At 38.4% G+C, this 18,113-nt stretch overlaps 1 protein-coding gene across 1 annotated transcript in view; it reads left to right on the top strand.

The window, feature by feature from the left end:
* The window catches only part of LOC126424629 (uncharacterized), a 117,073-nt gene that overhangs the window by 17,679 nt on the left and 81,281 nt on the right, over positions 1 to 18,113 (top strand). The window lies entirely within an intron of this gene.

Here is an 18,113-nt window from a genome sequence, read left to right on the forward strand (position 1 = left end):
AGAGTGGATAATAAGTCTTTCTTTATTACGACCAGTTTCCAGGCTTTGACTGCTGAAGGCACGCCACCTGCTTGGCGTGCTGAGGCACCGCAGCCTGCGACATAATCCATCTACCTGTGCTGCATGCCTGTCTCTTGGAGCCGCTGCTGGGACCGGATTGGCCCACGCTGCTCAACCCACCCTGTGCTGAATATTTCTTGGTTGAACACGACTCGTGCAGAGTCACCGTGAATTTTTGGCAACTTTGAGCTGTAATATCTCGGGCAATAATTTTTGTAAAGAAATAAAATTGGCAATCTTGTGCAACCTTATGTGTTCTCTTAAGAATAATAATGAAAAGAATTTTACGAGCCATATTGATCCAGAAAATTGTAGGTTAATTGGCCAAAAAAATAGGTGCCCGAAAAAAAAAAAAAAATCGAAGTTTAGCTTCTTGCATCTCCTGAACTAATGCTGTGATGAACATGAAACTTGGTATGTAGTAACCTAACAGCACCAGGTTCTTAAATATAAAGTTTCATTTCCATAGCACTTTTCAGTACTGAATGAGTTAAGCAAAAAATTGAAGATTTTGTAAAAACGTCAAAAATGCGGTATTTTAGTTCAGATTTTTCTAAAAAACTATGCTCCACAAAACATACCAAGCTGTACAACTGGAATGAAAGTTGGCTGCAAAAATCAGGCCTGAAAACAATGTAAATTTCGGGTTAGCGTATCTAGTAGTGTGAACCCATGATGAAAATGAATTTAGAGTGCAATAGATTGACTGCACAATGATAAGGAATAAAAATTTTTACTCCCCTACTATTTTCCAATAATCTGCAAATTAGTCGAAAAGATGTTAACTTTTATGAAATGATGAAAGCAAGGTGTATTCATTACTTCTTTTTCAAATACCGTTTCTTATTAATGCTTCAAAGCCATTCTCATTTGAACAACAAATTTTAAGCCCCCACTCTCCCCAGAACAATGAGTTTAATTTTTGATACTGGCTAACAACAAAGGCAAAGTAGCAAGAAAAATCACACTGAGAAAAGAGTTTTTACTTTGGCATGTTGTTTCTCGTTGATCAAAGGCATTTAAATCAGTTATGGAAAACATCTTTTGTACAAGTAGACTGAGTGTGATCTACACTTTTACTACTAAGGATAAAAGAATATAACTGTCCATGTTACGTGTTAATAATTTAAATGTATTGTTTGCAGATTAATGTATGGGTTTTGTTAAACTGGCGCAATGTACTCGGTGTAATTACATTTGCCACAGTGCAGATACTGCGCCATCTCAATCACCAAGTCCGTTTATTTGCTAGTAAACTGCTACATATGATGAAGTCAGGCTTCGTTTGAATAATTTTACACCTGTTGCATCCATTTCCCATTATTTTTTTCGATCTGGTCTTTGGACCGGCACTGGCGAAGTTAAAAATATAAATCTAATTTTTTTTTATTTTATTTTATTTTTTACCTGTTTTTTTTTGTAATTCATTCAGAAGCATCAATAAATTTTCTCATATTTTAGTTCCCAATGATTAGTAATCCTTCTTTGTATGATAAGTCTCAAAGCAGGGTGCAACACATAATGGAAAGTTGGAAGTTTTGCATTGGTATCTAGTTTCCTGGTGCACTTTCTGTTTTGTGCAAACCACGCATTTGCACATTAGTGTACTTTTCTGCGAATGTTCACTCACGATAACAGCCAGAAAATGTCTCCCTGTGAATCGCAGAGGATTCTCGTCATCGTAGCGCCTTCCCCTACCAGCTTTTCTCTGTTCTGTAGCATATTTTTCTACAATCTCCCTTACAAGAGAAAGGGGAAACTCTGCAAGTGCCATTTTTCACCCTGTTACTGACCGGTGGAGAGCATGAGCATGTAGAATGCACAAATCCAGAATATGAAAAAAATATTTCTTATACCATTTCACAGTCTTATGCACTGATCCCACTGATCTCAGTTACATGTGACAACAGTCAACTGCACCCACACTCGAATTGTAATCTACAATACATTGTGGTTCCTTCATTTTTTTGCCGGTATTTCTGTCAGTCTTCTCTGTTTCAACCGTTTGTGTTGTGTAACTTGTGGTCAACATGTACACCTCTCTCTTATCGCACCACTTGATAGCAAGGACCTTGTCAGTGGACCTTAAGTCAGTGTCTCCTCGTTTTAATTTCTTCTGCAGTTTTGGCATGTTGTGCCTGTTCTTACGAACAGTGCCACGTGCGGCTGTTCCACGGTTGTGAAGCCAGAGGAACGGTCGGGGCTGGAGTACCAGTTATCAACATATGGTCCCATAAGAGTTGCCGCTACGTCACCACTTTTTCCCAAATTGTGGAACCCAATTTCTATTGTTGCGCCTGTATATATAATAAAATCAAAAATATACCCACTCTGACAGTCACACAGTACAATGTCTTTATTCCGAATCTACTTCACTTGGTTGGAATAAATTGCTTAAAAGATAATCGTCCTTTGAACAGCAAGAGACTTTCATCTATACAAAGCTTGTGATGTGGACGAAATGAATTACGAAACGTCTTATGAACTTTGTCAACAATCGTCCTAATTTTAAATAGACTGTCGCCTCCAGTACGCACGGAGTTATCACTGAAGTGTAACATTCTGAGAAGTAGACAAAAACGTTCTCGGGACATAATGCGCCATTAGAAGGCAACAGCGACAAAACAATACAGTTCTTCAAATCCAGTGTCTTTCCACTTTGACAGTCGACAATTCACAGATTCTGTAGTATTTTCTCTGGTGTAAATGTAAAAACGATTTGTTTCATCTGTAATAAATTGCAACAGTTCTTGAGACATAATTATCACAAAAATTGAAAGAATGCTTGGGTCAGTACCTAATTGACATTTGTGTCCTGAACTCGAGTCATCGAAGTAATGGTTTAACGGCTGGAAATCAGTTTCTTTCCAGTCAAATGTGTCACTTAAGTACACTCTTTTCTGAACCATTTCACTGTCACTTTCTGATTCCTCCGATTCAGAGGAACTGATGCCTGTAATTCTTGCTCTCCTCTCTGACGTAAAGGGCTGAGGACTACAGCTTTGAGATTCTGTTGAAGACTCATCACTGTTAGCAACGTCAGATAATTCACACTCAGTGTCGCTCTTAGTGAGCATATCCAGGATTTCTTTATCTGTGCAACCAGGGCAACGTGACTTCTCTCGTATGAAACAAGAAAACTGATGAAAATACAGGAATCTAAGTCGAATTCTGCAAAGAGTGAACACAGCAACAAAGATATATGCTCTCTCTAACTACACAGTCAGACCACTGAAAAGCTACTAGAAGAGCAGGGCAGAAAGACAGCTGTGCATGTATACATGTCCGTAGCGCACAGGTAGCTGTGACTCAGCGTGCCTAAACTCATTCCTAGCAGTGGTGCGGGATGTGTAAACACGTCCTTAGCACTGTAGGGAAGAGCCGAGGCCACGTGTATACACGTCAGGCATGCCAGGGGAACGGCGAGGCATGACGAGTTAACACGTCCGCAGCAGTCAAAGGGTTAAAGCAGCTTAAATGACGGTATAAAACCCATGGTGTCAGGTGCCATTAAGTTTTGTTATCGGGATGTGAAATACATTTACATTGACAATAACTAGTGACCTGCTCTGGCTTCACACAGTTAGCACTTAGCACTGGCCGGTTGATTTGTCTCCCATAGTGGGTGATAAATTATATACACACTTCCTTGTGAATCACTCCATCTATCAGTGAAAACTGTATAAAAATCCCAACTGTAGTTCCCGAGATTAGCCGTCACATGCAGACAGAAAAATGTGGCAGATGACTTGAATTTATAGTATGTGTAGATTCTGGTCAAGTTTTGCTGCCTTCTGGACTTGGAGTGGCTGTTTACTGTACTGATTTTCCCACCACTAAATGCCTCCCCTGTAGCTGATCAGTTTGTAGCTCCCACCATTACCACAAGATGTCATACCAAACCCACATTAAACATGAAACAAATAACAATGCATGTATTACACACTCATCATTACTACAATTATAAATTTCTAGTGAACCTGGCAATGCTTCATAATTGCTAAATATGTATGGGAATTGGATATGTATACTTCTCCCTTCCCTCATCTTTTGTCCATCTACTCCTCCTCCCTCCTATCTCTGTCTATCACCCCCACCCCCTCCCACTCTTTTATCCCAAACCCCCTCTATCCATGTCCATACCCTCTTCCCCCATCTCTCTGTCCATATCATCCTTCTCCCTACTTCTTATCTATCTCCTCCTCCCTTCTCTGACATTATATATTGTTACGACATCGATAATAGAAGTCAAAATGAATGGATAAATCAGTTTTAATCATTAGTACACGGAGTATGAGAGAGACCTTTCCAGCTCTGGGTCCATGAGGATAGTAACTTTATTGACAGTATTCCACGTGGTTTTAATCTACGGACAGTTAGGATTATAAAGGTAGCCATAGACACAACTCTCCTGTTTTCTGTTAAAAATGACTGCAAAAAGGAAAACAAAACTGCACATTTTCACAGCACAGCTTAGCATGTTCTTTCTTGCAGCTGGTTTAACAGAAAGCGTTTATTGTGTATTATTGTGTAACATGTTTAGGCTGTGCATTGTATTTCTGTTGCTCAGTTACTTGAAAACAAGTTCAGTAAAATCATTAATTTATTTAAATGAAATAAATTGGAATTCATTCTTCAGTTCAAATTATCACTTTGGCTGTCTACTTGTCGACGTTCCAAAGTATTTTGTGCATAAGCTCCAACTGAGCAAGTCATACTTGGCTACATCCATTGTATGTAGGAATCATAATGTATGTAGCCAAGTATTGTTATTCAATTTGCCTCCAAACACTGTCTATGCTCTTTTTCGATCTCATTGACTTCATGTGTCACTGGTGGCATTGTTCCCAAAGAAATAAACCGCATACTGAAATCAATTGAATATTTGCAGCACACCAAGGATATCACCACTGCCAATAACACACTAAAATATCACTTTCAATTGTTTTGTTTTTCACAAAATACCAATATTCAGTGTGGAATTGTTTGCCATTACGAAAACGTGTAACCAGAACCATCAAACTGAACATCATATTATTATTATTATTATTATTATTATTTTTATAAAAAACATGTGAAAGTGGAGCTGTCTTTCTATGAGATTTTCATACAAAAATATCATCCACATTTCTGACTTTTGTAGTGGGTTTTCCAAACATTTCCTTCGTACAAACCTTGTCCTGACAATTATGAGGGATCAGTCTACATATTAGTGAACAGCATATCAAATTGCCTACACATACAGACACACAGAATAATGGTGTGGTGTTTATAATATGTATGAACAAAATGTGTTTGATTTCCCAGTATTTGGTACATTTTATTATTGGCAATGTAATATATTTTGCTGTATGACAACAGAGACAAATGATGAATTTTATATCAATTGACACCATAGGTTTTATAAGTCCATGTAAGTTGTTGTAAATGTCTTATCATATCCAATAAGGGTCTGAGGACTAGAACTGGTCATAATAAAGGATTTATCATCAGCTCTGGATGAAACTATGACATTTCTTAAACGTTAATGATACAGTGGGCAAGATTCTATGACGACGTGGAATTGTGCACACTTACTTCAGCAACAACAAAATAGAAAACTTCCTGGGTTCTGTTAGAGACCTCGTGGACAAGCTTCAAGTGGCAGGAGTATAAGAATTTACTTGCGATTATGGACTGTTCTATATGGGTGAAATGGGATTTCCTGTCTACACACACATTGCAGAGCATGATCAATATTTCACAAAGCCAGCCACTTACCACTAACAAGGACAAGTCCCCAGAGGTGGGATCGACTTTTGGAAACTGTCTGTACAGTTGTGTAGGTAGGGTCCCAAGTATCACACACTGCAGTGGGCCTTCAGTTATGAGTAATAGATATAAAAAAGAATTTTGCATGATGCTCTAGGACCTTAAAAATTATAAGTGATATCTGCAGTGGTGTGTGTTGCGTTGTGGTTAAGATATTGAAGGTTGTGAGTTCAAATCATGTTAGGTGCTTTTAAACTGTTATTTTTAAATAGTTATTGAACTGACTGATTATTATTCCTATTTATTTAATTGGTTTAAATGTAATGCTTGTTATTTGTAATCCTTTGCTACATCATTTTAATAATTGTATTAACTTTTTATTTGCTCCCATTTTTTTCTTCGTCTTTTCTCCATTTGAAATCTTTGTGCTTGTGACTTTAATTATTTTTATTTATCCATCACAATATTTAAATGTTTGAAAATGCCTGTCTGTTGATTAAAAAACCAATTGGAGAAATCATCTTTTATATTGGTTGTAAAATTGTGACAATAGTGTATTTCCCATTACAAGATGTACATTTTTTTATGATAATTGTCAAACAAACATTTAAAACACAAATTATTCTTGAACTATGGACAAAATAACACAGATGAAGGATTAATCAATAAATAAAATGAAATTCAAGCAAATGAGGTACAGAGCAGTGATGAATAATAGACGAAAGTATAAAATGATAAAACAGAAGAAAAGGAGAGCACATGCACAAAGATTCCAAATGAAAAAAGAGCGATAGGAAGAAAAAATGAGAGCAAATAAAAAGTTAATAGGATGATTAAAATGGTGTAGCTAAGGATTAGAAATAAAAAATTACATTTCAACCGATAAACTGACTGAAAATAATGATTAATGTCACTAATGTAGATCTAAAAATAAAATTTGTAAAACACCTAATGGGATTCAAATACACAACCTTCAACGCATCTGTAATACATTGGAACCACTATGCTACACCACCACTCCAAATATTCACTTACAATTTTAAGGCTCTAGAGCACTACATAAATTTATTTTTTGTCTATTACGCACAAATGAAGACCCATTGCTCCAAATGGGTGCAGGTTGTGATATCTGCGACCCTAACCTACATCACCGTATAGACGCTTTCAAAAAGCCAATCCTACACCTGGAGACCTTCATCTGTAAGTGAAAAATCATGGAGGGTGGGGAGGTAGCAAAGTGCCGGTCAAACTTAAACCACCAGGAGGATTGCAGTCTCTGTTGCCAGTAATTGCAGGTCAGTGGGCTGATTTCGTTAGCAGAGTTGCCATTTGAACATCACACTTCAGGTAGCAAGAGGCACTCACATGTCTCGGGAACCACCTGCCGGTATGTAAGCAGCAATGTGTCACTATAACAGCTTCCACCAGATGAACCGACAACAACCGATAAACATTCTCATCAAATTTACCTCCCAATCGAAACATTGTATGGAATATTACCCAACCATTTCCATTGATAAATGTAAAGCAGACACCACCAGCCATGGACTGCCCTAGACTCCCCAAACAAACTGAGGGCAATAAAGGAGACCACGACCATACAGTAGTCTTCCCTTTGTGTTTCTTGCAGGGAATCCACTGTCCTTCCTTGGCTACACATTGGCCACACTCGACTGGCCTATGGTCACATTCTCAGACGTGAGGACTCACCTTACTGCCCGTGTGGTGCCCCCTGATGTTAGCACTCATCCTGCTGGACTGTCTAGATTTGGCTACTTTGCAGTATATCTCAACATTCCTGACACACTACCTCTGGTGCTAGCAGATGATGCCAAAGTGGCTGACCTGATTTTATGTTGCTCTTGCAAAGGTGGTTTCTACTCATCTCTGTGAGGCGAGGTGCTTTGACCTCATTGACCGCCTGGGGGGTTGGAGGGGGACCTCCCACTTGCTGTGGACTGGTAACACACACTGGCTCTTGCTCGTTGGCCTGGCCTGACTCCTTCCCTTCCCACCTTTAATTCTCATTACTCTTTTATATTTTCCATTTTTAATATTTTGTCTTTCCTATAATTTTATCATCTTGTCTGTGCTGCCCATTTTTTCGGGATAACAGAGGGTGAGGTAGTGTCTGTGACGCAGAAGATGTGTGTCTCGACCCGTACCTTCAACTGCATTCTGTGGATGACAACTCACCCACCTTACTCCCTCTCACTCTTTTCCTTGCTTTTATGGTATCTTGGTTACAGTCATACTTCCCAGGATTTGCCTGTTGCATCCTTACTCTGAGGATTATCCCTGGTTCGATACATACAGAATGAAGCAACTGCCACTAGTAATTCCCATTGCTGTGCAGTCAGGAGCAAATATCGCCTGTCTAAATTTTCTCAGTAGTGTTTCCCGAAAATAACATCACCTTCTCTCTAGGAATTCCCATTTGAGTTTAAGCAGCACCTCCGTGAGACTTGCGTGCTGATTGAACCTACCGTTAACAAATCTAGCAGCCTCTGATATACTTTTGACGTCTTCCTCTGTTCTGACCTAGTGGAATCCCAAACACTCGAGGAGTGCTCAATAATGGGTTGCACTAGCATTCTGTGTGTTGTCTTGCTTATAGATGAGCTACACTTTTCCAAAATTTTCCCAATAAAATGAATTCTAATAGTCACCTTCCCTACTACAAACTTGACATTTTCATTCCATTTAATATCACTTTACAACATTATGCGTAGATATTTAATTTATGTGACTGTGCCAGGCAGCACACTACTAATGCTGTGTTTGAATTTATAGGATTCTTTTTCCTACTCATCCGCATTAACTTGCATTTTTCTTCATCTAAGCTATCAAGCTGCTATCCATCACACCAGCTAGAAACTAAGTCATTTTATACCCTTGTATAGCCACTTGACAACTACACATTCATTTCAGTATTTCATTTTTTAAAAAGTGTTTTAGCTTTTCAGTAATTTAGAATTTTTAACATCGAGATTGTGTGTCTTAGTGAGTGAGTATGACAATTGTAAGAGAGGTTGGTTTTTTCCATTTTTATTAATGTTCAGCCAGCCACAATGTTAAGGCCTTTTTCTTATTATTGGATCTGTCATTGAAAATTGTCTGCTAGTGTTTGTTGAATGAGTGGATAAGGAGGAATGTATTAAATTCTTTTTAAGTTCACTTGTCCAAGGAAAATATTTGTGATTGTTAATAACCTAAATATTGAATACCCCAAAAAACAACAACAACAACAACAAAAACACAGTAACAAACCTCTGTTTCTCAGTGGAGATTCTTTATGATGTTGTGTTTAAAGTTCTCTCTATTTTGGATATCTTCGTCAGAAACGTTCATTCTTCTGAATGTATTTGAGTTCCATTGATCCAATTACTTCTTTTCTTTCTCTTGTTGATGTATTGAAATATTTATTTAGTTAATCTATTTTCCTCCATTCTTTTTGTACCAGTAAACCTCTGATTCTTTAAAGGATCGAACGCTCATGTGTAAAACAGCTTCAAACATCTGATTAATTGATAAATTGGTTAATGTGTTAAATACTTGATGTTAAGCATGTAAGCGAGAATAAATTTAGAGAAGGAGGTTTGAAATTATGCTTAGTTTGTTGCAAGTTGCTAAGTGCTCTCATTATGAAACACTGGATGAATATAGTCTTGAGTAATTTGCGCTTAATTTTGAGCAAAAGCAAGTTTTTCGCTCATCTCAATGTTTATGACATCATATCTAGTACAATGATACATCCTACAATAATATAATTTTGCAGTTTATTCAGTGATGTATCAGGATACTGTCAACAAACAGTTTTGCAAATAGTCAGTAGTAGCATTGTTGTCCACATTTCTCTTCCATGCAGTGCTACAATCCAGACAGATACTTTTACGAAAGACTTTCTATGACTTAAATTTATAATAGATATTAACAAATCCATCTTTTTCAAAAACGTTTCTGTGCTATTGCTAGTTTCTATTTTATATCCTCTCTACTTTGGCCATCATCAGTTATTTTGCTCTCTAAATAGGAAAAACTCATCCTCTATTTTTAGTGTCACATTTCCTAATAACTTTCCCTTGGCATCAGCATCGACTACAATCCATTACGCTTATTTTGCTGTTGTTGATGCTCCTTTTATAATCATTTTTAAGATACTATCCATTCTGTTCAACTGCTCTTTAAAGTCCCTTCGCAATCACTTCCCTCATGTACTTTGACTGTTATAACTAAAGTCTGATTCCTGTACAAGTTGTAAATAATCTTTTATTCTCTGTATTTAATCCCTGTTACCTACAGTATTTAAAACACTGTATTCCAGCCAACATTGTCAAAAGCTTTCTCTGGCTCTACAATTTCTATAAATGTTGGTTTGCTTTTCTGCAAACTGTCTTTTAAATATTCATCATTGGATCAGTATTTCCTCATGTGTTCTGTATGTCTTTGAACCCCAAATTGCTATTCCCAGAAGTCGGATTCTACCAGTTTTCCATTCTTCTGTAAATAATTTGTCAGCATTTTGCAACCATACTTTATTAAAATGATAGTGTGCTACCATTCACACCTGTCAGCATGTGCCTTTGTTGGAATTGGAATTATTGTGTTGTTCCAAATTACAACCAAGAAATTTCACTCTACATGTAGAGTTCGTTACAGATTGTTTGTTTAAATTTTATCAATTTGTCATTGGCATTGAGTTTATAGAGTGTGAAAAGAGGGGTGATCATTGATTGAATCATATGCAAAAGTGAGATATTTCTATTTTGGCAGTGCATAGTGTTGGATTGCTGATTTGATATTTATAATTTGTTCCACATCTGACATTTCTTTCATGAATCCTACCCAATATTCCCCCGAAATAGTTTTGTAAGACCCTCTCCAATGATTTGTATCTGTTTTGTCTCCATTACTTTTTCGCGGATGGGTGCATTTCTATTTTCTCATATTTCTTTTTGTTTGCTAAATTTTGAGAATTGTATTATGTACCATATTTTTTAAGTTTGGGTTGGTTACTTCCAACTTTTTGCTAATATGCTTTCTTCTCCACAATGCCTTATGGTTTGGTTTTTTTGCTATTTAGCAGTTTTTCAAAGTATACCAGAAGCTCCCAGTAGGCACATGGTGACTGTATGAGATAAAATTGTTACAACTGCTGAACAGTTTGTGTTGGGACGTTCAAACTGCACAGTTGGCCACAGGGCATGATGGGAATTAGTATGTGCATGCATGGTTTGGTTTAGAAACAAAGCCCACTTTCATTTGGATGGGTTTGTCAGTAAGCAAAATTGGCGCATTTGGCGGACTGAGAACCTGCGTTTTGCGATTGCGAAGTCTCTTCACCCTCAGCAGTTGACTCTGTGGTGTGCAACGTCCAGTCACGGAATAACTGGTACAATATTTGTTGATGGCACAGTGACTACCAAACAGTACGTGAAGGTTTTGGAAGATTATTTCGTCCCCATTATCCAGGTGACCCTGATTTTGACAAGATGTGGTTCACGCAAGACAGAACTCAACCCCATCGAAGCAGGAGAGTGTTTGATGTCCTGGTGGAGCACTTTGGGGACTAGCTCTGGGATATCCAGAGGCCACTACCACGGACCTCAATTGGCCACCGTATTTTCCGTATCTGAACCGTGTGACTCCTTTTTGGGTGACTATCTTAAAGACAAAATGTACAGCAATAACCTCAGAACCATTGCTGTTCTGAAAAAAGCCATTCAGAAGGTCACCGACAGCATCGATGTTCTGACACGTCAGCGGGTCATGCAGAATTTCGCTATTCGTCTGCACCACATCATCACCAATGATGGCAGGCATATTGAATGTGTCATAACCTAAATCTAAATATCTGTAGTGATGTTTACATGTTGAATAAAGTGTGTGCACACTGTAGTTTGAAACTAATTTGCTTTTTTTCATATAGTCAATATTGTCACTGTGTAACTTCATACACTTAAACACTGTTGCTGTGTATGTAAATGTTTGGAGTTGCAATTCCCAGTGAAATGTAAAATGGCGACCAGAGTGCATTAGTATTTTTCACATTTAGTGTTGCCATGCCCGGTATGGTATATAATGGGTGTGAGCAGCATAAGGTGCATTTGTGATTACTGTAAAGGACATGGAGGTACCATCTACTTGTGAGAGACATTGTTATCAGTACCTGACAGAATTTGTAAGTTCTCCCATTGTGGATATCCATTTAGCCAGCTGGCTGAATTGTGCTATATGCAGATTTGTGGGGCTTTCAGATGTGACAGTGGCCTGGTGTTGGCTGCATGGGAATGTGAGGTCAGGCATACTCGTTGTAAAGATTGCAACCGGCCGAGTGTGACCAGCAAAAGGAAGGACTGCTGTTTTGCGTACTGAACACATTATAACCCCTTCACATCTGTGCCTGCCATCTGAGAACAAGTAATGGATTCCTTGCAGTATGGTATGCCAATCTGCATCATTGGTCAAAGACTAGCAGCAGTTAGCTTAGGTATTTACCGTTACATGCACAGGATGCATTTAACACCACAACACAAACGGCTGCATATGGAGTGGCGCCTTGACCGGGAAGTATGGACCGCAAGTGACAGACATCACGTTTTATTCAGCGATGAATCGTGGTTCCGTACCGACCCAGATGACCATTTCCAGGAAAGTAAGATGGTTACCTGGGGAAAGGTCCCATTCTTCCAATATTTAGAGAAGCACGGCAGTATGGGAAGCCACAGGATGTGACTTCAACTTGCATCTGGTAATAGAGGAAATTTTGACAACAGAATGATACATCACATCCTGCATCATTATGTGTTACATCTCGTGCAGCAGTATTCTTGTGCTGTTTCTGAATGGACCAATGCTCGGCTAGACATGGCATGTGTGTGTATGAACTGAATATGAATTCGTTCTCTTATGAACTGCCTGTGTAATGTTGAGATGCTCTCGTGTCTAGGTGACCCCAGATCTGTCGTCGATGTAGTGTCTGACTGATAAGTGGCTCCTACTTCAAACTTTTTTGTGAATTTGACTTGGTTTTGTAATCACTGAGATAACACCACAAACCCTCTCACCCTGTGATGAATAATTTTGTTTCCTCCTCCCCTTCTGGATGGTTCACTTTTATTGTCATACATTTATAAAATTAATTTTAAACTCAGCCTTTGTGCTGATGATGCCTTACCTGTAATTAAACACTCTTTGAGAAGAGCTGCACAAATTTTCAGTTAGATCTTTGTAAGATTTCAGAGTGGTGCAAAAATTTTAAACTTGTTTTAAGTGTTCAGAAATGTAAAATTGTACAGCTTACAAAACGTAGAAACTAGTATTGTATAACTACAACATCAATGAATCACAATTTGATTACCTGTGTGTAATGATTTTTAGAGACAGAAATCAAATGATCACATAGGGTCAATCATAGGCAGGGACAAGAAAAAATTCATGTCTGTTGGAGCCAATAGAAGCACAAGCAAAGACGATTTCATTAAAAAAGCATTTTGAAGTTTTGTAAAAGCGATCAGATTCTCTTATTAAGTAGAATAAAAACTATTGATCTTATTTTACTGCCAATCACCACCAGATGGTTATAGTTACTCAGATTTCTGAGCTCCATGATCAACAATTCTACTTTTTTTGTACAGGTACTGCAGTATATCAATGGCAGTAAATGTTTATATAGTAGTATGTAATGCACAACTTGTTATATACATTTATTATATGAGTTGCATGATATCATTGTTCTAAATGTACAGAAAATGATGATGTCCAAGACTGTAAAGTTATTATTGACAAATAAAGAGTATTGCTATTATCATTATTATTATTATTATTATTATTATTAGTAGTAGTAGTAGTAGTAGTAGTAACAAGTGTTTGACTCACAGCAGAGTGAGTATTGGAAAACCAGAATTGGCATGCACAAGTCTCATCAAAACCTACTTACAAAGTTTCAAGAAACAGTATTTAGTGAAGAATGTAGAGATGTGTGTTTTCACAAGAAGGTCAATGGCCAGGAAGCCATATTTTAACTATATATGACGGTAGTATCTGTTGCCGAACAAACAGTTACCGTTGATGACCATGCAGCTTTGCTAGAAATGAAAGGATAATTAAATGGACACCCTAGCTGCAAACAGGCAGTATGTTGCAGTATTGGACGCATCTAACATGTAGCTTCATTGCTCTTAAAGCTGCCGTGTTCCATGCCAGACAATGATTGAGCTACGACAGCAGCATTAATATATTGTAAAAGCCAAACAACAAAATGTCAAATTCCCTGTACATGTGATTCATAAACATTGAACAAAAGCAAACAGTAGAAATACAGGTTGATCCATATAAACGTGAATTATTTCAGTGGATTATAATTTCCTCCCAAAAGGTCATAGAAATGGAAATATTGTTTTAACGATCTCAGTAGCTCTGAGAGAATCAGAAATATTGCCCTTTGTTGGCAAATTGATTGTTGTTTCTGCACACAATGTCCTTTGTCCGGTTTAATGCCGCACTTGCTTGGCCCATGTTAGTTCGTTTGTAGCCTCATCGCTTGTGGTTTGTGAGGTCTGCAAGTGTGTTGTTTGGGCCGCCTGACAGTAATGAGCAAATCAGTGATTTGTTTGTAATCTTTAGCTGGCAGAAACATTCAGTACACACTTCGAGAGCGGGATTTTATTGTGAAAATCTATTCAAAGACAAATTCACTGGCTATAACACAACAGGCATTCTCGAGAGAAGGCAACAATTTTATTGATTGGAAGAAAGTTGGAGACTTATGGTGTACTAAACAGAGACAGTGGTAAACATAGACATCATTGAGTGCAGAGGTTATTGATAGTGTTCAAAGGCACCTGGTAAACTCTCCGACAAAATCAGTGCGCCGATTGAGACAGGCATTTCACATGACACATGTCGCAGAGCTGTGAAGCAATCGGCATTGCAACTGCACATGATGAAAGCAGTGCAAGAAACAAACCACAAGGAAAGAAATCATGACTGTTGATTGTTTTAGGGGTATTTATTCAATGTCCAGACATTCTCTCTGTAAGTTGGTTGGTGGATGAGGCATGGTTTGATCTGTCAGGTTACACCAACTGACAAAACAGCAGAAACTGTGCTGGTGTAACCCCCATATCATCCACGAAACACCACTGCATGACAAAAAGGCTGAAGTGTGGTGTGAGGTGTCAGCTTCCACGATTGTCAGCTCCATTTTCTTTGATACAACTGTATGCACTGCAGTTTTTACACACTTCTTCAATACATTTGTGGAGCAGCTGGATGATGTCGAACTTATGGAAGGTTGTTTCTAACAAGATGGAGCAATATTATAATATAATTTAAAAAAATCATACACAGGCAGACAGTGTTTGTTGGTAATGAGGATCACCCTGTGGCTAAACATGCCTTGGTGCACAGCCAGCACATCTTGGCACAGTGTTACACCGTCCGGGTTATCTGGATACTTCCCACCAACACCAACCTATCCGAACTCCGGAGATGGGAACTTGCCCTTCAGTATATCCTCTCTTCTCGTTGTCCGCCAGGCCTCAATCTCCGCTAATTTCAAGTTGCCGCCACTCATACATCACCTGTCTTTCAACAACGTTTTTGCCTCTACAATTCCGCCTCGACTGACATCTCTGCCCAAACTCTTCGTCCTTAAATATGTCTGCTTGTGTCTGTATGTGTGGATGGATATGTGTGTGTGTGTGTGTGTGTGCGAGTGTATACCTGTCCTTTTTTCCCCCTAAGGTAAGTCTTTCTGCTCCCGGAATTGGAATGACTCCTTACCCTCTCCCTTAAAACCCAATTCCTTTCGTCTTTCCCTCTCCTTCCCTCTTTCCTGATGAGGCAACAGTTTGTTGCGAAAGCTTGAATTTTGTGTGTATGTTTGTGTTTGTTTGTGTGTCTATTGACCTGCCAGCGCTTTCGTTCGGTAAGTCACCTCATCTTTGTTTTTATATATAATCATAATAAGTGTTTGATATATGGAAATAATGAGATTAATTTTTCGGCGTGTCGGACAAGCACAATAAGCTGAGCTATGCTTGTAAATGGGTAAAGAATCTTTTCATATTAACTTTACATAAATGAAATAGCCTTTCTCTTGTTGCCGATTTATGCTTACCAATTAATAATACTACATCCGATTGCCATATCCACCTACAAAATCTTGACCATGTCCATCATTCCTTTTGTAATCGGATCTCCATAATAACTCTGAAGTACACTGGTGGGCTTCTTGGATTTTTATGTATTACGGTACTACTGGGAACAATAACTCAGTTTTTCACTGGTGAAATACCACTGTATTATTTCTTCTACACACATGAAAAATACAGACTTTTTCTTATTCTCACAACCAAAATGGGTACTATAGATTTCACTCTAAAATAACGTGTGTTTACTTTCGTTCATTAACAGAGAGCGAGTCCTTCCTTTTACCAAAGAACAAGAAAAACATCTTATGTTTTTTTTAACATTTGAAAATAAAAAATACATGACGGTAGGTGCAGGCTCTATACTGGGTTACCGATTCACCTTTTCTCTTTGCCTTTGAAAAAAAAAAAAAAAAAGCAAGAAATGCAAAAGGTACGTCACAATGTGTCACATGCCTGAAGCTTCATGCATCTTGTAACCAGTTTCTTTAGTGGTCAAATAACCTCAAAAAATTTCTACCCCTCTTGTTCACATGACCTAACTTAATCCCCCTCCTGCCCCAGTCCCATGGATTTTTTTTCTTTTTGGGGTATCTTAGAAACCAAGTATACAAGAACAGACCACAGGTAACTGTGGCACTCATTGAGGTCATTGCACATGAAACAAGCAACATTGATGGGGATACACTTCATAGAATATTTTGGAATGTGGTGAAATTAGTGCAGTTGTGCATTGATGTTGGTGGAGGGCACTGCCAAAATTTGCTGCGAGTACTTTGTATGTGTAGCATGTATAAGTGCGTGTGTGTGTGTGTGTGTGTGTGTGTGTGTGTGTGTGTCAATTATCATCTCGCAAAATTGCAAATGTGTCCAGTTATTGGTTCAGATCTTATGACTCTTTGAAGTAGTTCAGGTTTATATGGTCATGCTGTATAAAATCAGATTCTGTGTAGTACAATTTGTAAAGACAGTGAAATAGGATATGCCATTTATTCATTTTAGGCATTTCATTTTTGAAGAGAAATGAGTGTGTTTGTTCACACACACACACACACACACACACACACACACTAGCTTGTCCTGTATTTTATTTGGGCTCATATTTATCATCAGTACCACTGCATAACTCTACTTGACATTCACCACCATATCAGACAGTCCAGAATTTCTGCATGCTTCAGGGATGGCCATAGCTGCTGGTACAAAAACAAAAAAAAAGCATAAACACCACTCACAGATTATGCCTCGGACCTGTTCCGGCTGGCCAACTGTTGCCTGTAAGGCAGTACAAGAAGTGACCTATGATCGTAGGGTGTGTGATCAGCATGCTGCCCATTGCTCCAACAGATGACTTGTGATTGTGCTGCTGTTTCTTTGAGCAGCTCCTCATTTGGTCTCACGAGACTGCGTGGACTCCCTTCCAGGCCTCCCTCTCTCTGATCTGACGAGGCACCAGGATTCAAACCCCTGTCTTTGTGCACACAAAGACTGCAGTGCTAACTGTTCATCTCTGAAAGCAGTATAATTAATTCTGCCTTAGCTGATGTTTCTGTCATATGGTGTTTGTGAATTTGTGGACTTGCAGTAAAGCGCCATTTTGCGGGACCCTGTGTTTACCTAAGTAATAAATTACTCTTCCTGTCATAACTGTGTGCTGGATTGGGAATTGAAGCTGGAACCTTGGTTTTCATGGGCAGTGGCACAACTCTCAAACTATCTTCACAGCTTTATTTCCACCAGTACGTACTTGTCAACGTTCAGGTCACTGGGAGAGTTAAAGACTGTGAGGGCAGTTTGGGTCTTGCCTGCAAAAGACAGTCTGCTAGTACATTTCAAAAAAGTGTGCCCTCCAGTACAGACTGAAATATTCATTCATGTAACAAATTATTTGTGTTGGTGTATTGTTAGATTCTTACTAATGATTCTGGTTCTCATTCTGAGAATTTTCTAAATAATCCAGGCATATGGCAGAATTATTCCATTGGGAAGCGTTTCAACAGAATACTTACTGATCCTCACACATTTACTATAATGCGTTGCAACTAATGAACTTAAGAGTTGGCATCGTGTTAAAATCAAATTCCCCGAACTACAGCAAGTTGCAAGCCACCTGGGACTCACTCTCTTTAATGTGAATGCATATCTGAC

This window comes from Schistocerca serialis, chromosome 10, assembly GCF_023864345.2.
Source record: "Schistocerca serialis cubense isolate TAMUIC-IGC-003099 chromosome 10, iqSchSeri2.2, whole genome shotgun sequence".
Classification (NCBI taxonomy): domain Eukaryota; kingdom Metazoa; phylum Arthropoda; class Insecta; order Orthoptera; family Acrididae; genus Schistocerca; species Schistocerca serialis.